Source organism: Orcinus orca, chromosome 3 (genome assembly GCF_937001465.1).
Source record: "Orcinus orca chromosome 3, mOrcOrc1.1, whole genome shotgun sequence".
NCBI lineage: Eukaryota > Metazoa > Chordata > Mammalia > Artiodactyla > Delphinidae > Orcinus > Orcinus orca.
In genome coordinates, this window is record NC_064561.1 from 124,036,285 (window position 1) to 124,063,415 (window position 27,131).

The 27,131-nt window shown below is 37.3% G+C and overlaps 1 protein-coding gene and 1 non-coding gene across 2 annotated transcripts in view; both read left to right on the top strand.

Annotated features, from left to right (window-relative positions):
• Positions 1-27,131, top strand: part of TBCA (tubulin folding cofactor A) — a 102,163-nt gene that overhangs the window by 26,534 nt on the left and 48,498 nt on the right. The window lies entirely within an intron of this gene.
• LOC117201703 (U6 spliceosomal RNA) lies at positions 3,317-3,423 on the top strand. Its single transcript, XR_004483796.1, has one exon. It is a non-coding gene; the product is annotated as a U6 spliceosomal RNA (small nuclear RNA).

Sequence of the window (27,131 nt, forward strand, 5' to 3'; positions counted from 1 at the left end):
AAGAAATGGACAAATTCTTAAAAAGACACAACCTTCCAAGACTGAACCAGGAAGAAATAGAAAATATGAACAGACCAATCACAAGTACTGAAATTGAAACTGTGATTAAAAATCTTCCAAGAAACAAAAAGTCCAGGACCAGATGGCTTCACAGACGAATTCTATCAAACATTTAAAGAAGAGCTAACACCTACCCTTCTGAAACTCTTCCAAAAGATTGCTGAGGACCTCCCAAGTTCATTCAATGAGGCCACCATCACCCTGATACCAAAACCAGACAAAGATGTCACAAAAAAAGAAAACTACAGGCCAGTATCCCTGATGAACATAGATGCAAAAATCCTCAACAAAATACTAGCAAACAGAATCCAACAATACATTAAAAGGGTCATACACCAAGATCAAGTGGGATTTATCTCAGGGATGCAAGGATTCTTCAATATACACAAATCAATCAATGTGATACACCACATTAACAAACTGAAGAATAGAAACCGTATGATCATTGCAATAGATGCAGAAAAAGCTTTTGACAAAGTTATGATAAAAGAAAAAAAAACCCTCCAGAAAGTGGGCTTAAAGGGAACCTTCCTCAACATAATAAAGACTGTATATGACAAACCTATAGCTAACATCATACTCAATGGTGAAAAGCTGAAAGCATTTCCTCTAAGATCAGGAACAAGACAAGGATGTCCATTCTCGCCACTTTTATTCAACAGTTTTGGAAGTCCTAGCCACGACTATCAGAGAAGAAAAAGAAATAAAAGGAATTCAAATTGGAAAAGAAGTAAAACTCTCACTGTTTGCAGATGACATGATACTATACATAGAAAATCATAAAGATGCTATTGGAAGACTGTTAGAGCTCATCAACGAATTTGGTAAAGTTGCAGGATACAAAATTAATACACAGAAATCTCTTGTATTCCTATACACTAACAATGAAAGATCAGAAAGAGAGATTAAGGAAACAATCCCATTCACCATTTCATCACAAAGAATAAAATACCTAGAAATAAAGCTACCTAAGGAGGCAAAAGACCTGTACTCAGAAAACTATAAGATACTGGTGAAATAAAAGATGACACAAACAGATGGAGAGATATACCATGTTTTGGGATTGGAAGAATGAATATTGTGAAAATGACTGTACTATCCAAAGCAATCTACAGATTCAGTGCAATCCCTATCAGACTACCAATGGCAGTTTTCACAGATTTAGAACAAAAAATTTTCCAATTTGTATGGAAACACAAAAGACCATAATAGCCAAAGCAATCCTGAGAAAGAAAAATGGAGCTGGAGGTATCAGGCTCCCTGACTTCAGACTATACTACAAAGCTACAGTCATCAAAACAGTATGGTACTGGCACAAAAATAGAAATATAGATCAGTGGAACAGGATAGAAAGTCCAGAGATAACCCCATGCACTTACAGTCACATAATCTATGACAAAAGAAGCAAGAATATACAATGGAGAAAAGACAGTCTCTTCAGTAAGTAGTGCTGGGAAAACTGGACAGCTACATGTAAAAGAATGAAATTGAACACACCCTAACACCATACACAAAAATAAACTCAGAATGGATTAAAGACCTAAATGTAAGGCTGGATACTGTAAAACTTTTAGAGGAAAACATAGGGAGGACACTCTCTGACATAAATCACAGCAAGATTTTTTTTTGATCCACCTCCTAGAATAATGAAAATAAAAACAAAAATAGACAAATGGAACCTAATTAAACTTAAAAGCGTTTGCACAGCAAAGGAAACCATAAACAAAACAAAAAGGCAACCCTCAGAATGGGAGAAAATATTTGCTAACGAAGCAACCAGCAAGGGATTAATCTTCAAAATATACAAACAGCTCATGCAGCTCAATATCAAAAAAACAAATAACCCAATCAAAAAAGGGCAGAAGATCTAAATAGACATTTCTCCAGAGAAGACACACAGATGGCCAAAAAGCACATGAAAAGATGCTCAACAGGGGCTTCCCTGGTGGCGCAGTGGTTGAGAATCTGCCTGCTAATGCAGGGGACACGGGTTCGAGCCCTGGTCTGGGAGGATCCCACATGCCGCGGAGCAACTAGGCCCATGAGCCACAACTACTGAGCCTGCGGGTCTGGAGCCTGTGCTCCGCAACAAGAGAGGCCGCAATAGTGAGAGGCCTGCGCACCGCTATGAAGAGTGGCCCCCGCTTGCCACAACTAGAGAAAGCCCTCGCACAGAAACGAAGACCCAACACAGCAAAAATAAATAAATTAATAAACACCTACTCCCAACATCTAAAAAAAAAAAAAGTAAGATTGATTAAAAAAAAGGCTGCTCAACATCACTAATTATTAGAGAAATGCAGATCAAAACTATAATGAGGTATCACCTCACACCAGTCAGAATGGCCATCATCAAAAAATCTACAAACAATAACTGCTGAAGAGGGTGTGGAGAAAAGGGAACCCAACTACACTGTTGGTGGGAATGCAAATTGGTACAGCCACTATGGAGAACAGTATGGACGTTCCTTAAAAAACTGAAAATAGAGCTACCATATAACCCAGCAATCCCACTTCTGGACATATATCTGGAGAAAACCATAATTTGAAAAGATACATGCACCCATAGGTACTCAGCCATAAAAAAGAACAAAATAATGCCATTTGCAACAACATGGATGGACCTAGAGATTATCATATTGAGTGAAATAACACAGACACAGAAAGACAAATATATCACTTATATGTGGAATCTAAAAAAAGGCTACAGGTGAACTTATCTACAAAACCAAAATAGAGTTACAGTTGTAGAAAATAAACTTATGGTTACTGGAGGCTAATGGGGGGGAGGGATAAATTGGAAGATTGGGATTGACATATACACACTACTATATATGAAATAGATAACTAATAAGGACCTTCTGTATAGCACAGGGAACTCTACTCAATACTCTGTAATGGTGTATGGGGCAGAGAATCTAAAAGAGTGTATATATGTATATGTATAACAGATTCACTTTTCTGTACACCTGAAACTAGCACAACATTGTAAATCAGTTATACCCCAATTAAGAAAAAAAACAAAAACAGTATAGAATCTAATATTCACAAAGGTGTATTAATGAAACATAATTTTTTCTCTAAAATTACCTCCATTTTAACTAAAGGTAGCCAAAGTAAGAGTACCTTGTTTGCAAAATAAGTCTAAATTCAATAAACTTGTTCTGGTTATTTACATAAGTGTAGCAATAATAGCAATTGATCATATAGGCTCTTTTAAATCTGCTTTCCTAGAACTTTTTCAAAAGGAGTCTCAGTGCTTGCTTCATCAGCACATATACTGAAATTGAGATGATACAGAGAAGATTAGCATGGCCCCTGTGCAAGGATGACACGCAAATTCATGAAGTGTTCCATATTTTTTGTATGCATGTGGCTGATTCACTTTGTTGTACAACAGAAACTAACACAGCATTGTGAAGCAATTACCCTCCAATAAAGATGTATTTAAAAAAAAAAAGAATAGGTTATTACAAGAAAAAAAAAGGAGTCTCAGAAGGAATTTTAAAATATTACTTCTCAAGCCCAGGAAGCCAAGCCAAGAGCTTGTCATAAGACTCTCATGTAATACCTGTAGACTTGGGTGAATTCCTCCCTTCTTGAGGCCCCCCAAAATCCCAAGGTACCTGTACCTGCCAGGAAGTGACCTTCCTGACTCGTCTGGTAAGGCTGCTGTGAACCCTGTAAGCAAGTTACCAAGCTGTTTTTCCAGGGGGCTTTATTGTCTCTATAAAGTCAGTCTTAGTTCCTTAAAGCTGTTTGGTCATACCTGAGTCTATGGACATTCTCAAACATGACATTCCAGCCAAAGCCTTGGCAATACAACCAATGTTTCCAGTTGTATCCTGTTATAAGTAGAGCAGATTCCTTTTGAATTTATGCAAGTAACTATACTGCCATGTAAATAAGAATATTCACTACGAGTTTCCAAATTCTGGAAGGATTGGATAGGGAGAAAGAAATAAATGATTCAGTTCTGCTTCCAAAGGTATAATTTACCAAATTGCTGAAAGTCATAGTGAGCTTAAGAGGAAAGGTTTCCTTATATCTGAAAAACAAAACATTAGAGAACCATCATGAGAAGTCATAAAAATTATCATCCTTATTAGCTCATGTAGTCTCTTGTAATTAATTGTTGTTGATCTTCATCTTAGGTTAGCAGCTTTATGAATCAGTTTTCTATTAAAGTTTTAGTAATTTTTACCTAGTTCCATGTTATATAGATCCTAAACTTATCAAAAACCTGCATTCTAGAGTATTTCTCAGGTCTTTTCTGTGAATCTCCTTGAAGATGAAACATTTTTACAGGAACATTTTTATAGGAACATTTTTGTAAAGCATCAGAGTACAACAGTAACTGTAAATAACAAATGATTTAAATATACGTTATTACAGATTTGATGAGAGTTCATTATAATGGAATTGACCAGGAAGTTTGGTTATTTCTGTGACATTCAACATTTTAGGATAGTAACTAGAATTATGGCTGATAACATAATACCAAGACACATCAGACTTGTAAGAATTTCTTATTATTTCAGGAGCAATTATGTTAATAACATAGATCTACACAAATGTAATGTAAGAAGGTTTTAGCATCACTTATTTGACGATGCTTACCACGTAATTTAACATACCAAATAAGCCTAGTTAATGTAGCATCTCTCTTTTTATAAGAAGAGCAAATCCTTTGAAATGTTTTAGGCGCCCTCTGAAAAATCCCAAATTTAGCAAGAGGTCAGAAGGACTTTAGTATTTGGTTTTGGGAAGTTTGTCAAAAATATTAAAAGGTTTGGACACTTGACTAAATAGGATTACAGATCATTATGAAACAATACTTAATTATCTATTTGACCAAAGTGATAATACAAGATTACAAAGGCAATACAAAAGGTTACACAGTTGAAAGCAAAATTTAGCTCTTTTAGTATTGAGGACTCAGTTTTCCTAAAGTAATCAAAGACCTGATCAAGACAAAATTAAAATACACAAAATCTTGGCTTTCTAGGCAGATTACTTAAAAGATAAAAAATCTTTCATAATCTCTTATCAGGAGATGACCAATAGTCCAACAGAACTTTGTCCTTTTAACAGATGAAAAAAATTAAGTTCCAGTTTTAAGTAAGGACACTGTTGATTTTTAAGCTTAATTTCATAACTCTTATAATAAAATTCATTATTTTAGCCTTCTTGACCACACAAGTTAAAACTCCCTCTCTCTCTCTCTCTCTCTCTCTCTCTCTCTCTCTCTCTCTCTCTCTAAGCAAAACCACATCTCCATATCTCATATTCTCCTTGGCCAAAAACATATCCTAGTTTTCTTGCATACAGAGTTGTTTCTCCTATTATTTCCTGTATATTGTATGTATAGGCTTAATTACATACATTAACTAGAATTTTTAATCCTTAGAAACCTTAATTTCTAGTGAGAAATAAGAATTAAGCAATTATGAACTATTAAACTGGCATTAGATTGTCAAATTTATGAATACATTTCATAATTTCTAGAAACATGTACCCTTTTAAATATTGCAGTCTTTCATTGTGGCAGAAGACATGTTTGCTTCTCATACCCATTTTTTTTCTTTAGTTTCTCTGTAATAGAAATCCAAAAGTAGATAAACCTATGTTTAATAATTAATTTTTCTGTGTTTTATCTTATTTAGAAATGACCTAGATATTCAATGAATTTAACTTAACCATTATTTAACTTAATTTAGCAAAACTTTAAGGGTGTAAGTTACCAAGGAGATTTGGGAAACTCTTTAATCATAAAAGAAAGTTCTTTATTACTTTTTCATTACTAAAAAGTTCACCTAAATCTCTTACCTCATTTATATTTATTTAATTCATGTGTTCTTAACAGTCATGTTCAGGTTACCTACAAAAACTTTATCAGACCTTAGGCAATGTCAGTCATCATCCTGAGTTTTTTTTTTTTTGGCTGACAAATTTTGTAACAGATATCATGAACTTATTTGACTTTAAACCTAGGAAGAATGAAAGTATTATACTTAATGTTGATACCTCTAAAAGACATGCTTGTATTAATAAACCAACGAACTTAAACTAGCTCTTATTTACCAAAAATGATCATAGATCACAGGAACTTGAAAAAACACTTGAGTTAGTTTCTGATGTGTTTCTGAGATTTAAAAATACTTAATTTATAAAAGTTTGATTTTATGCCAATTACATAGTGCTCTTTTATAAGTGAATTTTGGCAATACCATTCAGAGGTTAAAAAAAAAAGTACCTTGTCTATAACATACATAGATAGACATACAATAAACATACAGATAGAAACGTAGATCTTACGAAAAAAATTTTTTGCCATGAATCAGGTATGACTACAAAACTCACTAGTCATAAATAACAGTTGGAATAAGTTAAGTTTATCTGCTCAGATGGCCAAAGCTTTTTTAGAAACAAATATCTGTGAGAAGGCACCTAAGATTTGTATTTGTCCTTGAACTAGATTTTGGGCAAGGGTGTTTCTATAGCACTGTGTATTTTTTAAAAGCCTCTGTTTCTGTTCTTTCCCTTCATTCTGAGGTATTGGGGATGGTCTGGATAAGAGTTCTCAGAGAGGTTACAAGCCGTTTTTAGTTAATAGGGGAGGTTTGGCGATGGGTGGAACTTGAATGGGCCTCTAGAGCAGCATTTCCAGTTTTGCAATGATTTGTCCTCAAAAGATTTGGGTTGTAACTTAAATGACGTCATAGGTTGATCCGCCCATCCACCTACATTATTCTCAATTTGCTTGTTTCTCTCTGGGTACATAGTTTTATTTTCACATAGGGGAGAAGGCATAAAAAATTTTCTATCAGGCTCTGAATATCAGCTATGGGCACAAGTTCAGTCAGACCAGTTGCCCCCCATCTTATTTTCTGCCCATGTTATTATCCACTAATCTCAGAAAGTAATCCATTTACAGAAACTTTTGAGGATCCTCTCTACTTTAAGACATTCTTTTGAACTATGGTCCTTAGTTTGGCCTTTGGCTAAGGAATGAAAGATATCTAAAGAGGATCACCTGTAGCCTCAAGTGGTCTTACTTTAAAAGGTAACTGTTTAATAGTCTCTTCAGAGTGGAAAGGCAATTCAGATAGAGAATTAGTGAAACATGAGTACTCAGGAAAAGAAGGATAGAGGGGAACCCTAGGATTAACGTTAGTCTCAGTGTCCTCCTGTTTTAGGTAGCTCCCATGTCTTCATTTTTTCATAAACCTTTTATAACAGATCTTTCAGTGAAGCTATTTTGGGATTTTGAAGTCTTTTTGAGGCTCCTGCATACCAATTAAATAGGTATCCCATTCTATTTGATTTGGAAGCCCTTGCTTTTAAGTGCACTTTTTATTTTTCATTGAACTATAGTTGATTTACAATGTTGTATTAGTTTCAGGTGTACAGCAAAGTGTTTCATTTATATGTATATGTGTGTGTATATATATATATGTATATACACACATACACACACATATTCTTTTTCAGATTCTTTTCTATTATAGGTTATTACAAGATATTGAATATAGTTCCCTGTGCTATACAGTAAATCACTGTTGTTCATCTATATTATATATAGTGGTGTCTATCTGTTAATCCCATACTCCTAGTTTATCCCCCTCCCCTTTCCCCTTTGGTAACCGTAAGTTTGTTTCTATGTCTGTGAGTCTGTTTCTGTTTTGTAAATAAGTTCATTTGTATTACTTTTTAGATTCCACATATAAGTGATATCATATAATGTTTGTCTTTCTCCTGACTTATTTCACTTAGTATGATAATCTTTAGATCCATCCATGTTGCTACATGTCAGTTGCATCATTTGCAAATATTTTCTCCTAATCTGTAGGTTAAGTGCACTTTTTGAATTATCTTATCCAGTTGGATGATCCAATTCCTCATAATAGCCATTGTAATTCTAGGTTGTAATTCCCCTGAGTGCTGGCAGCAGTTTGGTAGGACCCTAGCCGCAAATGGAGTTCAACCCACATTTCTGTCCAGCCATATTTTGGAGTCCTCAGCCTGATGGTTACCAGGCCAAGTTCTCAGAACAGAAAACAAGCTTGGTAAGATGTTGGCCTTTTGAAAAAGATGTCTACAGCTTCCAGAACTGCAGTTCTTAGACATGAAATAGCAGGTGTGCCAGAAAATGGTGCATTTAACTCTTTGGATTCTTAGAAGGGGGAATTTATGTTGGATGTGGAGTTTAATTTCTATTCTTTTGTTAAGGGAGTCCCTAAGGCTAGCTGTTATACTTCTTCCACTTAACTTTGTCTTTCAGTATGCAGTTGTTTAGGATAAGAGATCTCTCTCTGAAAGAAAAAAAGTTTTGTCTTCAAATATAGTCAATTTAATCTCAATAGTGACTCAAACCAATAAGCCTTCTTATTATGGCATAACCAGGGATGAGAGAGGTGTCCCATAAGAGAGTGCAAAAAGATGCAGCCCTTATAAGATTCAGAAAGTTCACTTCCAAAGATAGTCTAAAAAGTAAAGTCCTTCATTGAAAGCCATGAAGGTTGAGATGGCAAAGGCCCCTTATGGACTGGGACAAACTCCTTTGAGAACTGGCACAGGCAGTACAAAGAGATTTTCCAAACCCTAGTCTATTCAACTGGCCACCAGGTGCACCCTGGTAAGTGCACCTCCTGGATGGCAGAGACCAGAGAGAATATTTTCACTAGTCACAAAGCCAAGCTCTTAAGACATAGAACAAGAAAACAGTGACATTTCTGGGAGGAAAAGGATCAACAAAACCCATGAGTACTCATACCAAATAACCAAGAGTTGCTAAACCGAAGGAACTAGTTCCATAAGTATTTTTTCCTGCTAATCTAAATTGAGAAAGGGAGAAAACGAGACTTTCACCACCATTCTTCCACCAGACTCTGCAGGTAGAGATCCGGGTGTCTGATGTGGTAAGAATTCTTACCTTTTGTTGGCTCATGTCAGAGGTCCCAGAATCTTCCTACTTCAGCAGCTTGGGAATGAGTAGTGCCCAACCGGGTGGGATCTCCTGGCTGGCTCGCCAAAAGTGTTGGAAAGGAAAAATTTTCCTCTACTCTTCAAAGGTTTTTTAGACTGGTCTAATAATCAAATTGATGTGACACAGATTAATAGGAGAAAATAAAATAAAATTTTGTACATACAGGAAACTCACATACATGAGAGGTTCAAAGACAGGTAAAGTGAGGTACAGTTGTCACTCAGTATCTACAGGGGATTGGTTCTAGGACTTATTGCAGATGCCAAAATCCTTGAATGTTCATCTCAGTCGGCCCTCCATATCTGCAGATTTCTCATCTGTGGATTCTGCCAACTGAGAATCATAAACATAGTACATGATCCAAAATTGTTTGAATCTGTGGGTGTGGAACTGGCAGGTACAGGTATATTTATTGAAGAAAATCCATGTATAGGTGACTCGTGGTTCAAACCTGGGTTGCTCAAGGGTCAACTGTATATATGCTATCCTGAGCTAAGGAGGAGTGGAAAAGGGTCTGTGGCATCAAAGAGGGGAAGGACATTTCACAGGATAATAAGAACAGATGTTTGGTAATTAGATGTTTGCCCTGCCATACAGATGGGTCACTCAGATAAAATTTATTTCTGCTAATAATTCTGATTCTGGGAAAGACCCCCAATTTAAATTCTTCTTGGTAGTTAAGTGAGGGGCAAAAGTTTCTCTTGCGTCCACAGGATCTCTCTTGCCTTTTAGCTCAAAATAATCCATATGCCAAGGTGACACATTTTGGGGAGGCTTGCTCTGAACCACTTCAACAGGATAAGTGAAAATGTCCAAGTATGTTTAGTTTTTATAGGAGAGTACTTTCCACATTGTTGAAAATAACAAGAACAGATGAGGCATACAGGTATGCTAAACAATTTACATTAATTTCACTTCTGACTATAGTCCTAAAAGGAGAAAATCTTTTTCTTTTGAAACACTAAATTGTAGAGCTGATGAAATACCCCTTAGAGATTCTCTATCTCCCAGTTTCCCAACACTACCCCCCGCCGCAACAAAAACAGTCAAGAGAGGGAGATAATTTGCTCCAGATTATCCAGCTGATTACTGGTAGAGCTAGAACTAGGAAGCTTTCTAAAATTACTACACTACACTTGGTCATTGCACAAATGTGAATTCCTCAAAATGACTTTTCTGTTCTAAACTATTACAAAAAAAAATTTGTTAGATTTTATTCAAAGTTTGATCCTTGAAACTAGGTTTAGTAAACTTTGACAATAAGTTATTTTTCAGTTCTTTATTTGAATTTTAGTTTTTAAACAATACATTTATGATACCCAAAGAATAACTATTGGTTATGCTAGAACTAAGTTAGTTTAATAAACAGTCCAGTTTTACTTTCTGAACATTGCTTTCTTACTCAGTTCTGCATTAGTGTACTTACTTAGGAGAGCACATGACTTGCTTTGGTTTCTGAGAAGATTCATCTTGATATCTCCCCTTAAGAGAAATTTTGGAGAGTACTTTAATACTGTTGAAAATTATAAGATAATAACAGATTAGGTGTACAGATGTGCTGAACAATTTAAATTACTTTTGAACAGAGTCCTAAAAGGAGAAAACATTTTTCAAATACAAATCTTAAATTCAAAAAGCTAAAGGAAAATACATATCTAAACTTTATGTTTCAAATACTATTGCCAAAGAATCTATCTGGGCAAAGAGACTAAGAATAAGCAGAATAGACTTTAAAAGACCAGTAGCACCTTGCTAGCACATTGCTAATAAGGACTAATAGGTACTTAAACTGATGAAAGTGATTCAGACAACAACGTATTAATCCCCTACTGTGCCCTGTTTTTAGCTGTTAATAGACATTAGCCTTTTAAAGAAAGACTAACACTATTATATTCATTTTCTAAGCTTTTGATACATCAGTGAACTGTAATAGCCACTTGCTATATTTGATCTTATAGCTCAGTGCATTTTCCAGAATACTTTTGAGAATGCTAACTGCTCTGAAAGTTTAGAGTCTATGTACTCTTTAAGAATGCTTGATTGGGATTGACATATATACACTAATATGTGTACAATGGATAACTAATAAGAATCTGCTGTATAAAAAGTGAATAAAATTCAAAATAAATTCTTAGTGTAATAAGAAATTATTTTATATTACATTTTGATTATTGTAACCAAAATATTTTATAGAAGTCATATGGGAGTAATAAATGCTGATATATTTTTTGCTGACAAAGAGAACATTATATATAGTAAAAGTGATCATTTTAAGATAGTTTTTAACATAATAAGGCCAGATTTTTTTCAGAAAATTTCCAGTAGTATTATATCTGTGAAATTATAAGTATTATAAATAGTTGGTTATTTTCCAGAAATAAATCTTATTCTTAAAGATTTGGCCTATATGTATATGTATTTATATATAAGGAAGAATTTAAAAAATGTAATTTCCTTTAAAATATAAGTAAACTTTAACGCTGACTTCCTATGAATTAGAATAATAAAGTTTTGTTTAGGTGCATTGCTTTTAATAGTACTTCTTTAGAGAAGAGATTAGAAAATAGTTCTTGGATGTTTTATGTTTCATGCTTCATAGTAATTCCAAATACAAAGCTAATAGAGATTTGAGTTGGTTTTCAAAACAGTTTTATCTTGAAGAAGCTGATTGCATGATATAAGTAAATGTTGAAGAATGTATTGACTGGGTTAAATAATGTTGCGATGTATGTAATCTGGATAAATTAAGACTTCACCAAAAATTGGGGCCTTTCATAATTCTTTAAAGTGAAAACAAAAGCATAGTACCTAATTTGTGGTCTGGATGGTACATTTTTGTTTTGTTTTGTTTTGTTTTTTTGCGGTACGCAGGCCTCTCACTGTTGTGGCCTCTCCTGTTGTGGAGCACAGGCTCCGGACATGCAGGCTCAGCGGCCATGGCTCACGGGCCCAACTGCTCCACAGCATGTGGGACCCTTCTGGACCGGGAAACAAACCCGTGTTCCCTGCATCGGCAGGTGGACTCTCAACCACTGCGACACCAGGGAAGCCCCTGGATGGTACATTTTTTTGTGACCACAGGAATGAATGATATATATGCAAAGTGAATTTCTATTATTTCTCATGCCAGTTCAAAACCAAGAAAAAAAATGAAACATATTTATGAGAGTTTGCTTTTTACAGTTTGTGGATTTATTATTATGACTACCAAGTTAATATCTGAAAGTAGGTTTAGGCATAGGAGTTAAGTTTATTACTGAAGGTTGTATTGGGGCATAGTTTTTTTTGCTAGGAATAGTTTTTTTTTTGTAAAGGTCAAGTGCATATTATTATACCAATCAATCCTTTCTTCTGGAATAGATGTTTTCTGTAAAAGTAAAATAAGGTAAATCCTTTTTTTCCATCTTATTTTTGAAATGTATTCTCCAGTTTAATGTTCCACTTGGCTGAAATTTTGGTTTCATAAATTAGAAATATTGAAATAGGTCTTGAGTGGCAAGTTTGAGATGCTTCTAAAGGCTGAAATTCTCTGTTGGGAACCAAGTGGACAAAAACCATTCACTCTTCGGGACTTCCCTGGTGGCACAATGGTTAAGAATCCACCTGCCAGTGCAGGGGACACGGGTTCGGTTCCTGATCGGGGAAGATCCCATATGCCGCAGAGCAGCCAAGCCCATACGCCACAACTACTGAGCCTGCGCTCTAGAACCTGCTGGCCAGAACTACTAAGTGCGCATGCTGCAACTGCTGAGGCCAGCATGCCTAGAGCCCATGCTCTGCAACAAGAGAAGCCCGCACACCACAACGAAGAGTAACCCCCACTCGCCGCAACTAGAGAAAGCCCTCGCGCAGCAGCAAAGACCCAATGCAGCCAAAACAAAAAAAACCCATTCACTCTTCATATGCAGGTTTTACTACCATTGGAACAAGAGGTGGCCAGTAAATTTGAAGACATCAACAGCCAGTTCTTTCCCTAGCAGCAGGCATATAGAAGCTTACCTTTCTTGCAGTTTTAACTGGCTGCTACAGCCCTTGAAAGTCCCTTTCTTCTCATGAGAAAAATATTTTCCAATAAACAGATTTGAGCAGTTTTGGTGAGAGAAGATGTGAGAATTGATAACTGGAACCACTCTGTCAGGTACTAATACTATTGCCAATCTGGACTGTCATAAATTTTCCCAGTTCTGAGGATTCCTTCATTGGATTTATTTCAGTAGCTATTTATTGAACATGTACTATGTGCACGGCTCTATGCTAAACATTAACCACTGTTCACCAGAACTTTGTTATGCAATTTTTGCCAAAATCAACTTCTCACACCATCACCAGTTTTCACTTGAATGAACATTCATAAGTGCTGTTTAACACATAACGCATGATATATCGTAGCTTAACATCACATAATATCAGATGTTCAGGTTTATACTCATTGTGAAAATTCAGACCAGTGTCTTCCTTATTTGATGTATAAAATTGTGAAATTAGTGATACTTCATTTAGAATACAGTGCTACTGCCCTTAGATAAACTAAGTTTGTGACCTAAATTAAATTCATTTTAGTAGGAAGGACAGTATTTTGAATTAAAATAAGTATTATAGCATTGCTCTGAATTACAAATAAATATTAAAGTACTACCTTAAACCCAATGAGTGATGAGAAAAACGCTGAAAAGGGAAAGGCAGACATATATCACTTTTTAAATTGACTTGCTGAATACTAATGTTTTTTGCTTCTAAAATTTCTTCTCACTACCTCCTGCTCCCATCTTTAGCTTCCCTTTGCTTCTTTTGACAACCTAAAAGGTCATGGGAACAGCAATGTTGATATTTTTTGAGCTTTCACTATGTGTCATACATAGCTAAGCATTTCATGTATGTGTCACTTCACCCTCATAATCTGTACATGAAATAATTGCAGTGAGCCCCATTTTACAGATGAAGAAATTGAGTTTAAATAATTTTCCCAAAGATAAACAGCTAGGAAGTGGTAGAGCCAGGATGAGATCACCTGTTGAGTACCACCAGTGCACTGACTTACACCTTTATTTTACTTTGACAAATTTGTAAAAGTGACGAGACCATGTGAGGTCATTGGATATGAAAGATGAATATCACCTTCTGTTTTATAGGAGCTTATGGTTTCAGAGAAAGACAAAGGCCTTGTGAGTAAGGTCAGAATGCTTCATGAACCCAGACCAGGTTATGACAAACTGCATCTAGGACAGAGTTTTTCAACCTTTACACTTTTGACATTTTGCCCTGGGTAATTCTTTGTTGGGGACTGGGCGAAGGCTTTCCTTTATATTGTAGGGTGTTTAGCAATAAGCCTGGCCTCTACCCACTAGATGTCAGTAGCTCACCTTCCCTCTCCACCCCTCCCCCCAACACACACATGCACACACACTTGTGGCAACCAAAATGGTCTCCAGACATTGTCAAATGCTCCACTGGTAGGTAGGGAATAAAATTGTCCTTGTTGAGAACCAGTGCTCTAGGGTTAGAGGAGGCTTATGACAACTGACATTTGAGTGGGATCTTGCAGAAGTCACATTCTAGATAGAACTATATGTATAAAAGCATGGAGGTGTGAATCAGTATATTATATTCAGGGGTGAGTAAAAACGTTTGTGATGGCTGGAGCATCTAGGGTATGTGGGTACTGAGGAGATAGTAAGAGAATGGTTGATAAAATAATTTAGGATACAGTTGTGTATGTCATACTAAGAAGTCTAGATTTGTAGGTGAGTGACAGTCTGACTAATCCACACAGTATTTAATTGCCTCTTTGCTTCTCTGGATCTTTCCATTAGAGTGTATGTTCTCTGAGGGCAGAGACCGTGTTGCTCTTTTTTCACCATTATATCCCTAGTGCCTATCATGATATTTGGGACAACTTGTAAAGTAGGAAGGACAAAAATAGAGAATTTATAGATGTGAAAATCAGAAGAGGTTGTGGTAGCCGTGAGAATGGAACTTGAAGACTTCCAAATGCAGGGAGTATAATTAACCAAGGGCCCCTGCTACTGGACTGTGAAATCTGTTACTACATTTTTCCCAAAGCCTTGCTTCCCATGAGCTGCTGACAGCTAGTGGCAGACAGACCTTTTCCTGAGGGACATGGGATTCCCGTAACAGCCACCTTTGGCCTGAGGACTCCCCAGTGGCCTTGCCAAACCTTCCTAAAACTGTATGGCAGTCTAGGATGCTTCCTTCTAACCTGTCCTCACTCTTTCTTTCATTCAGGCTCAGACTTGCATCATGGTCTGATGACCCTCCCAACCTTCTCCAGCTCCCTTCCCATTTTCTGTCTCATGGATATTTGCACTGACAGAATCCTCGCAAGTTTTATCCCATCTTAGTGTCTGCTTCTCCAAGGACCTGGCTAACAGAAATTAAGTGACTTTCAAAAGGGTACACAGATATTAAGAGGCAAAATAGAGGCTCTCCAATCTAGGGTTTAGGTTTCTTAGTCCATGCCTCTAACCGTTAACATGCTATCCTTTAGTAAGGCAATAACTTTTGACTCTGGCATTTATTTTTCCTAGCTAGTCTTTTGAGTCTAATGGTGTGATTAAATACCTTAATTCTGTAGTTGATTATCAAATCTTTAAGAACTCTGATAGTTATTCCAGGTCTCAGACCAATTAATTTTCCAGCTATTATTTGTCATGTTGCTAGAAAATGGCATGGAAGTGGAGGAAAATACAATAGACAGTTTATGTTTTGTTAAGGAATGTGTTCCAAGATCTTTTCAAATCCCCCACATTTGCAAACGCAGTAATTTTCTTAGATTCCTTTACTTACTGTTATCACTGCCAATAGCAATTGACTTTCTTTTCTGGCTCTTTTTCCTCAAAGAAACAAAATGGGTTTTTGTTGGTTTGTGGTTAGTTCATTTACTAGAGTTATATCACACACACAGACAAAAGAAAGAACAGAACAGCTACGCTGAGATTGGATTCTGGACAGTTGTCAGACTCATTCACCATATTGGTGACTTGTTCCTGAATACCACAGCTCATAACCATAACTGTATTTCAGCAAAATTAAAATTCTATTACATGAACATTTTGGGGTATTTACTGAGAGTTAAGTCCTCAAATGTTAAGTCCCCAAATGTCTTCTGTATTTTCTTGGAGACCAATGACATATAGGGAAAAAAATCATTGAGGACCTTTTACAGAAATAACTTAGTTTATTTTCTTTTCTTTAGAATATAAAATGTTGACATTACCTGATTTTTGTTTAAAGGTCTTAGAAATATGAAACAGTTTACTAAATAGAATAAATATTAAAATTTTTCTACACTTTAATTTTATGACCAGCAAGGTTGGGAGAAGAAGGGGAGGGATCAGTGAGAGATATGTAGATGGAAGAGACATAAGACAACAGAAAGATGGGGAATAAGGGGTAGAAAGAAGGAGTAAATATTTGCTTTGGGCTCTGGGCCTCAGGTAACATTTCACTTACTCTATCCATGAAGGGACTTAAGCTCCTTGAGAGTGACACAACATGCTTTATTCTCTTTGCAGTCTTCAGAATGCAGGATGGTGCCTTGAACTTAGTAGTTACTCAAAAAGTGTTTGATTCATAGCTGAATGACAGGCTGATGAATCAGTGCTCAGTTCTTCAAATATTTCTAATCCATAATTGTTAGAGAGAGTCCTGATTGGGATAACTAGAGTGGCCTCTCAGGGTAGAAAGTATTCCCTGAACTTTATCAGCAGCAGCCTGAGGAGTAAAGGAAGTTTAGCCAAGGGTTAAATCCAGGCTCAAGCTAACTTCCCTAGTCTATGTTTTTAGGATTGGTAAATATATCAATTATTTAATATAAAATCTCCCTTCAGCCCTTTTCTAAATATGCAGTTTCCTCTGACTAGAACATTCCCCAGCATACACTGCTTTGAATAATACTTACTTAGTCCTCAATTTTTAGGTCTCTTCTTAATCATTACTTCTTTCCTGAAGTCTTCCCTGGCTAATGATAGAATCACATGCTCTTTGTGTCCCAAGCGCCATCAAACCTAGAGATTTACATGCATCTTTATTCTTACTGTACTCATTACTTCCTCTTAGAATCAAAGATCTTAACCTTTTATTTAAAGGCATCATTCTATCTGTGTACCGAATCCCATCCCTTTGTTAAGTGTTTGTCTTTTCTCTTTAATCTCTTTTCAAGTTTATTCCCAAAAGTATTCAAACATGCTGAAGTCACTAATATCTTAAAGAATCAACAGCAAAAAACCCTTTATCTCATTTCCCTCCCTAGGAGCCAGACTTCTCGAAAGAGTTCATCAGCAGTGAAACAAAGGTCACTCATAATATCTAACAGTCTTTATCTTTACTTACTAGCAGCCGTTGACAGAATTACTTTCCCCTCCTTGAAAAGCTTTCTATCCTACTTTCTTTCCTTGGCTACAGTGATACTACAGTACTCTGGTTTCCCTTCTTTACTTCCCTTCAGAAGACCAGTACTCTGGTCTTCCCCTCTTTACTCCTTCTCAGTCTTATTTTTGTTTTTTTCTTCCTTTGTTATTTATGTAACAGAAATTGATTGAGCCACTGATATATGACATATACTGTCTGCATGACAGGGATATAGTGGTAAATAAGACAGAAAATTTCTCATCACAATAAAAAAATTTTTGTAACTCTGTATGGTGATGGGCATTGTGGGGATCATTTTGCAATACATATAAATGTCGAATCGTTATGTTGTACACCCGAACTAATATAATGATGTTATATGTCAATTATACACCAATTTTAACAAAAGACAGTTGTGTCAATACTTCATGCATTAGTGTAGCTTACCCTCCCTCAAATGTTCTCTGGGGCTCTACCTGGGGCTTTTTTCCCTTTTCACTTTGTAAACACTCCAATGAGCAGCCTCCTTCACTCCTATGACCCCAGTTACATCAGTATGTTCCTGATTCCCTCATATATATCTTCCTTTTGAACTCTAGGTCTGGGTACTTCTGGACATTTCCACTTTAATGTCACATAGGCACCTCCAGTATAATAAGGTCCTAATTTTATATTTTCTCTTTCCCACACTCTTCCTGGTCTCCTTATCTCAGGCACTGGCACTACCACACCACCATCTGCCCAGTTACCTTTGGATTCTCCAGCTCCCTTATCTTACCACATCCATTATTCACCCTGGTTAAAATAATCAATTTTATCTATATCTCTTCATTCCCACAGCTACCACTCTTGAGTAGACCACAACCATTTTTCTCCTGTATTACAATCACACTCCCCTTATCTGCGTGGCCCTAGCCCTGCCCCTCTCTATTACATTGTCCATGTTGCAGTCACAGTGATTTTTTTTTATAATCTTTTTAAAAGGTAAATATGATTGAGTAGGTCACTCACCTGATAAGTCTGTTAAATACACTTGGGAAAAATCCAGATTCTTTAGTATGACCTTACAAGGTTATGTTCTGGGCCCTTACTCTCTTGTTTATCTTTTGCTGCTCTTCTCCACGCCGAATGAATCAGCCTTACTTAATTTTCAAACCAACTTTCCATATTCTCTCTCACTTTAGAATCTTTTGTGCTCTTCTTGGTACCTAAAATGCTGCCACCCTGCTTGCTACTCCTGTCATATACCCTTTCCCTCTTCTTTGCTAATTCTTACTCATTCATCAAATGCTAACTTTGACATTATTTTCTTGAAAAAGCCTTCCCTAACAGCCCTCCCCCAACTTCCATTTAACTTAGATCTGCTTTAACTATACTACAAAGCTTCAGTATTCGAAACAGTATGGTACTGGCACAAAAACAGAAATATAAATCAATGGAACAGGATAGAAAGCCCAGAGATAAACTCACGCACCTATGGCCACCTAATCTATGACAAAGTAGGCGAGACTATACAATGGAGAAAAGACAGTCTATTCAATGAGTGGTGCTGGGAAAACTGGACAGCTACATGTAAAAGAATGAAATTAGAATACTCCCTAACACCATACACAAGAATAAACTCAAAATGGATTAAAGACCTAAAATGTAAGGTCAGACCCTATAAAGCTCTCAGAGGAAAACATAAGCAGAACACTCTTTGACATAAATCACAGCAAGATCTTTTTTAAAAATTTTTTAATTTAAGACCCATTTATTCTCTAGTTCTGCCCACATGGAGATACACTCCTTGAAAAGGCGTTAAATTCTTCCATTCACCTTAACACCTTGTGCTGAAAACATGTGTTCCAAGATCTCAACTACGAGATCCACATTCTTAAAGCACTAATTCTTAAACCTCATCTAGATTTCTCCCCTTGGATGGGGGGAGATGACCAAACACAGCAAAGAACAGCTCAGGACTGTGGGGTCTCCTCACCCAGAAGACGTTGCAGCTCCGCTGACCACCCGGCTGGAGCCAGGATTAGGTCCCTGCGACAAGGGGCACCTGCTGGGCTGCCGCCACCACAGGTGGGACACTGCTGCCTTCGGGTGCCTTCCTGCCCCACCGCCACTGGCCCCCAACTCCTGTCCTCTTCACTAGGCTGGCTGTCACCTTTAGTTTCCCTGGAGTTTGGGAATTCCAGACCATCTCTGCTCACACTTCTGTGTCACGCCTGCTGCCTCAGCACTGCTGATCCACACCAAGGAGAAAAGCACACAGAACTGCTTTTCAACACACCAACGTTTCACACAAAAGTTATTTTATAAGCCTGCAGGTTCTTTTTCATCAGAGGACACTCCCAAGGCCATGACTTCCCCCGGCTCTCCACTGCCCTTGCAAGCAGACTGGACGTGTGTGGCCGCTGTGCTGTGAGTTGGGCACACCCCCCTGGCTCCACTCAGGTGCACTCTCCTGGAGAACTGAGGGCGGTGCCCTGGGCTCATCAGCAGGATCTGTCCTGAAGCCAGTCTTAGAGTGACAAGAGCCACACCTGCAGGTCTATTCCACTGACCAGCCACACAGGACTGAGCTGGGCCCACGGACCTTGGTCTGGATTGTGTTGGCTGGTCATTCTTGCCTAGGTTCACAGGCCAACAGCTATTGTCCTTCCTTTCCTGCTCATCACTGCACCAGCAGCTCACTCCTACCTGCTGCCATCACATGCCTGGCAACCTCATGTTCCGGGGCCAGTCAAGAACTGAGACCCCAGCAGGCCTCTAGTTCCCAGCAGGCAAACTCTGCATTAAACTACTGATGCCTAGCTGTGTTCTCGAGGCTTCAGAGCCAGGAAAGTGCAGAGAGAATAGCAAGCTGTGGTGCCCCCAGGCCCGGACCTGCAATGCTCTGCGGAGATGCCGGAACCTCGCCGTACCCCCCACCCCAACACAAGCAACCTCTGTGCCCGCCTGTCCTGCGGACCTGGGCGCACCTCCGGCCACTGTGACCTAGGACGGAGGCTCAGGGCTTGGCTGGAGGCCGGCGCTGGGGCGGGCGGGGACCTGGGCTCTGGCCCCAAGGCCGTGCGGAGCCAGGCCCACCTCCTTCCCACCATTGGAAAAAAGCAGCAAGATCTTTTTGACCCACCTCCCAGAGTAATGAAAATAATAACAAAGATAAACAAATGGGATCTAATTAAACTTAAAAGCTTTTGCACAGCAAAGGAAACCATAAAACAAAAAGACAACCCTTAGAATGGGAGAAAATATTTGCAAATGAAGCAACCAACAAGGGATTAATCTCCAAAATATACAAACAGCTCATGAGCTCAATATCAGAAAAACAGATAACCCAATCAAAAAATGGGCAGAAGATCTAAATAGACATTTCTCTTATCTAATAGACATGTCTATTATCTAAATAGACATAGAGAAGACACACAGATGACCAAAAAGCATGTGAAAAGATGCTCAACATCACTAATTATTTGAGAAATGCAGATCAAAACTACAATGAGGTATCACCTCACACCAGTCAGAATGGCCATCATCAAAAAATCTACAAACAATAAATGCTGGAGAGGGTGTGGAGAAAAGGGAACCCTCCTACACTGTTGGTAAGAATGTAAATTGTACTGCCAGTATGGAGAACAGTATGGAAGTTCCTTAAAAAACTGAAAATAGAGCTACCATATGACCCAGTAATCCCACTCCTGGGCATATATCTAGAGAGAAAAACATAATTCAAAAAGATACATGCACCCAAATGTTCATTGCAGCACTATTTACAGTAGCCAGGACATGGAAGCAACCTAAATGTCCATCACCAGAGGAATAGATAAAGAAGATGTGGTACATATATACAATGGAATATTACTCGGCCATAAAAAAGAACAAAATAATGCCATTTGCAGCAACATGGATGGACCTAGAGATTATCATACTGAGTGAAGTAAGTCAGAGAAAGACAAATATCATATGATATCACTTATATGTGGAATCTTTAAAAAACTGGATACAAATGAACTTATTTACAAAGCAGAAGTAGAGTCATGGATGTAGAAAACAAACTTATGGTTACCAGGGGATAAGGGAAAGGAGGGATAAATTGGGAGATTGGGATTGACATATACACATGACTATATATAAAATAGATAACTAGGAAGAACGTGCCGTATAGCACAGGGAACTCTACTCACTACTCTGTAATGGCCTATATGGGAAAAGAATCTTAGAAAAAAAAAAAAGTGGATATATGTATAACAGGTTCACTTTGCTGTACACCTGAAACTAACACAACATTGTAAATCAACTACAATAAGTGTTTAAAAAAATTAACAATGAAAGAAAAAAATTGGATCTGCTTTAAAAGATAAAATATTCTCCCCAAAAGATTAATGTATTTTACTGAAGGGGTTGTGGTTATGGAATACATTTTAGATTTTAATGTTGAATTCTTATTTGAATAACTGGGTTTCTGGTTGTAACTTTCTTTAGTATCTGTTTTTATTTTTATTTTTTTAAGGCCCCCAAGGAGCCTTTTACTTGCTACTGTGTTTCAAAAGAAGCAAAATATGAAAGGATTTGATGAGTAGTTAAGAAAAGTATTTCTAAGGGTATCACTTCTGCCTCTTGGTCTTATTAACAATGTAGGTAGCCTCAGGAATATATATATAACTGTTTTCTGTAGGGGAGTAGTGCTGGTAGGCTTCTTGACTTTGAGATACTGAAATGCTGGTCTTAGTAGGACATTCCCTGGAAAAGATGGGCAGGGAAGGGAAGTGATCCAACTAAAGATAACTGACCTTCTCTATAGAGCAGTGTACTTCAAACTTTTTTGATCCAACCCAGAGTAAGAAATAGACTTTTTTTTTCATCATGGCACAGTACACACACACACATTTATAAAACTGGAACAAAAGTTTAATGAAGTATTCCTATTTTTAGCACTTATAATGTATTCTGATATTTCCAGTTCCATTCTGTTCTCTTCCATTAAAACAGTGCTGACCAAAACCCACTGAATTGATTTCAGGAGTCATGGATTAGAACCCTGACTAATGGGTTACAACCAGCCATTTGGAAACACTCCTATAGAAGCAGCTAGTGACTAAAATCTATTTTCAAACTGGCCAGCTCAACAAACAGAATCACAGCCAAGTGGGAGCACTTGGTATGGGAAGGACATGAGTAACAGTTACTGAATACTTGTTACGTGTGCAGCATCAGACCAGGAACTGTACTTACTTTATATTCACTACAGTATTGTAGAGTAGTTAGTCTTCCTATTTTACTTGGGGAAACAGCCTCAAAGAGGCAAGTAACTTGCTTAAGGTCATATAAATAGCAAAGGTCAGAACTAAGATTTGGAGTTAGTCTGCCTAACTCCATAGCATTCATTTGTACCATGTTACTGTGTCTCCCAGGTAAGTAACATTGCAATAGACATGCTAAACTTAGAAGGGAATTAGTGACATTTAGGTGTCTTCAAAATTTTATAGTGGAAAATAACAATAAAAAGCCCCATTAAATGTGAGTTGAGACAGGCATAAACATTGACAAACAGTTAAATAGTGATAGATTATATTGGTTTTCCAGAGAGCTTAAGTTCTTCATGCCTCTGCTCATCCAAGAGGTAGAGGTAATATCCTTAAGGCTGAGATATATGGGATTTCTTGTTGGTAAGGTAAATGAAATGTTCAGAGGCTTTACTACTGCACCAGAGCAGATAATAAGGCAATTAGAACCGTTAAATTGTTGAAACACCAGAGTGGGATGAATTATATCATGAATTGCATAGAAACAAGAAATTTTATGGCAACTTTTGAGACCTAAGGATGAAAGATATATCAGTAAAGAGAAGAGAAATTGATAGTTAAACTTTAAGTGCTAGATTTATTGACTGAAAACCCAACTAAGCATTTTAGGGTCAGTTTCAGAATATTATTTATCAGCTTTGTAAATAAATAGAAAAAATTATCAGTCTCTGCTGATGGTTTGATTTCCACTATTAATAAAATGAATTTAAGATGCGTTTCTTCCTTTCCATTTTTGAGCTGCAACATACCCTAGGGATCATCTAGTCCAGCCCCCTCATTTTACAGATGTTGAACCTGAGACCCAGAGAAATTAAGCAGCTTACCCAAGATCACATTACAAGGTAGTCAAGAATTAGAACTAAAACCCAGATCTTCTGACATTCCATTGGCTTAAATTTTATTTGACCTGAGTAGGAGAATTGGTAAATTACTTCTTATATAAGCTGATTTATGGAATACTCTACTTTCTTTAAAATTCCCATCACATAAATAATCCCACTGCTAACACTTAAATAATGCAGAAAGCTGGAAAACAGTCACTGGAGATGGCTAGCCTTTCATGTTTTAATAAGGAAAGGACTGCCTGCTTTTTGTTTTTATTGTCATTGTTGTTAACAAAGGCTTTTGGTCATACTTTCAGTCTAAGAATCAGATCTGCAGATGTGAGTGTTCACACCTAGCAGATAGACTTCTGATAGTTTCCTTAGGAACATGAGCTTTTTCATATTTATGTCAAAAACTTCAGGAGTGGCTGTAGCTATTGGTTTAAAGAAACAGGAAAATGGTTCAATTGTAAGCTCTTATCTTTAGAAAACTTTTGGGGATGTTATTCTCATATATTTCCGAAAGAGATACTATTGTGCAAGCAGCTCAACTGTAAAACATTACGTAGATGTATATTGTCATCAAGATACAACTATTTCGGTTATAGTTATTTAGATAAGAAATCAGTTTAAAATTCTGCTGGGTGAGTTGAGGAAGGCTTCCTGGAAGAAATGACATTTGAAGTAGATCTTGAGTGAGTGGTCAAGATGAGGCGTTGAGGATTGGGAAGGGGAATCATGTTCTCTTAGCAAAAGAAATAAGATAAAAATCTCCATTTAGGAAATGAGTTGGATATACTTGGGACATTTTATGGACATTATGATAGATGTGTAAAAAGCATGGAGTGTTGGGGCTTCCCTGGTGGCACAGTGGTTAAGAATCCACCTGCCAATGCAAGGCTCACGGGTTCCAGCCCTGGTCCAGGAAGATCCCACATGCTGGGGAGCAACTAAGCCCATGTGCCACAACTACTGAGCCTGCACTCTAGAGCCCGGGAGCCACAACTACTGAGCCCACGTGCCACAGCTATTGAAGCCCGCGCGCCTAGAGCCTGTGTGCTCCACAGAAAAGCCACCACAATAAGAAGCCTGCGCACCACAACGAAGAGTAGCTCCCACTCGCCCTAACTAGAGAAAGCCTGCGAGCAGCAACGAAGACCCAACACAGCCAAAACAAAAACAAAAACAAACAAACAAAAAAGCATGGAGTGTATAATGAGAAATACAGCCAGGGGGTCTTTAATGTCCTTTTGAGAAATTTGGAATTCTATAGACATTGTGTCTGTTTATTGAATTATCTAAGTAAAGCAAAGGAATTCTAGTGACAGTTTGAAGGCTGCATTGTCGAGCTAAAGAAAACAGTTGTTTCCTTTTGTTTAAATTTTTTCTTTTCCAGCTAGATTTTTTAACTTAGAACCAACTTGACCTCTGTTGGACTATGTCTAGTTAAGTGCTACATAGTAGTGGTTGTGCAATCAGAGTTTATTTTAAATGGATGAATTTCTGGTTTGGGAATTTCTTTTAAGTGGAGATAATCCTGTTTTATGTTGTTTTTTTAGCTTTTTTTCTTTTTTTTAACATTTTTTTCTTTTTTGAATTTTATTTTTTTTATACACCAGGTTCTTATTAGTCATCCATTTTATACATTTCAGTGTATACATGTCAATCCCAATCTCCCAATTCATCACACCACCACCAGCACCCGCCGCTGCTTTCCGCCCTTGGTGTCCATACGTTTGTTCTCTACATCTGTGTCTCAATTTCTGCCTGCAAACCAGTTCATCTGTGCGATTTTTCTAGGTTCCACATATATGCATTAATATGTGATATTTGTTTTTCTTTTTCTGACTTACTTCACTCTGTATGACACTCCCTAGATTCATCCACGTCTCTACAAATGACCCAGTTTCATTCCTTTTATGGCTGAGTAATATTCCATTGTATATATGTACCACATCTTCTTTATCCATTTGTCTGTCGATGGGCATTTAGGTTGCTTCCATGACCTGGCTATTGTAAATAATGCTGCAATGAACATTGGGGTGCATGTGTCTTTTTGAATTATGGTTTTCTCTGGGTATATGCCCAGTAGTGGGATTGCTGGGTCATATGGTAATTCTATTTTTAACTTTGTAATGAACCTCCATACTGTTCTCCATAGTGGCTGTATCAATTTACATTCCCACCAACAGTGCAAGAGGGTTCTCTTTTCTCCACACCCTCTCCAGCATTTGTTGTTAGTAGATTTTCTGATGATGCCCATTCTAACTGGTGTGAGGTGATACGTCATTGTAGTTTTGATTTGTATTTCTCTAATAATTAGTGATGTTGAGCAGCTTTTCATATGCTTCTTGGCCATCTGTATGTCCTCCTTGCAAAAATGTCTATTTAGGTCTTCTGCCCATTTTTGGATTGGGTTGTTTGCTTTTTTAATATTGAGCTGCATGAGATGTTTATATATTTTGGAGATTAATTCTTTGTCCGTTGATTCATTTGCAAACATTTTTTCCCATTCATTAGGTCCCATTTGTTTATTTTTGTTTTTATTTCCATTACTGTAGGAGGTGGGTCAAAAAAGATCTTGCTGTGATTTATGTCAGAATGTTTTTCCTGTGTTTTCCTCTAAGGGTTTTATGGTGTCCCGTCTTACATTTAGGTCTCTAATCCATTTTGTGTATGGTGTTAGGGAGTGTTCTACTTTCATTCTTTTACACATAGCTGTCCAGTTTTCCCAGCACCATTTATTGAAGAGACTGTGTTTTCTCCATTGTATATCCTTGCCTCCTTTGCAATAGATTAGTTGACCATAGGTGCGTGGGTTTATCTCTGGGCTTTATGTCCTGTTCCATTGATCTGTATTTCTGTTTTTGTGTGCCAGTACCATATTGTCTTGATTACTGTAGCTTTGTAGTATAGTCTGAAGTCAAGGAGTCTGATTCCTCCAGCTCTGTTTTTTTCCCTCAAGACTGCTTTGGCTATTTGGGGTCTTTCGTGTCTCCATACAGATTTTAAGATTTTTTGTTCTAGTTCTGTAAAAAATGCCATTGGTAATTTGATAGGGATTGCATTGAATCTGTGGATTGCTTTGGGTAGTATAGTCATTTTCACAATATTGATTCTTCTAATCCAACAACATGGTATATCTCTCCATCTGTTGGTATCATCTTTAATTTCTTTCAACAGTGTCTTATAGTTTTCCACATACAGGTCTTTTGTCTCCCTAGGTAGGTTTATTCCTAGGTATTTTATTCTTTTTCTTGCAATGGTAAATGGGAGTGTTTCCATAATTTCTCTTTCAGATTTTTCGTTAGTGTATAGGAATGCAAGAGATTTCTGTGCATTAATTTTGTATCCTGCAACTTTACCAAATTCATTGATTAGCTCTAGTAGTTTTCTGGTGGCATCTTTAGGATTCTCTATGTATAGTATCATGTCATCTGCAAATGGTGACAGTTTTACTTCTTCTTTTCCAATTTGTATTCCTTTTATTTCTTTTTCTTCTCTGATTGCCATGGCTAGGACTTCCAAAATTATGTTGAATAATAGTGGTGAGAGCGGACATCCTTGTCTTGTTCCTGATCTTAGAGGAAATGC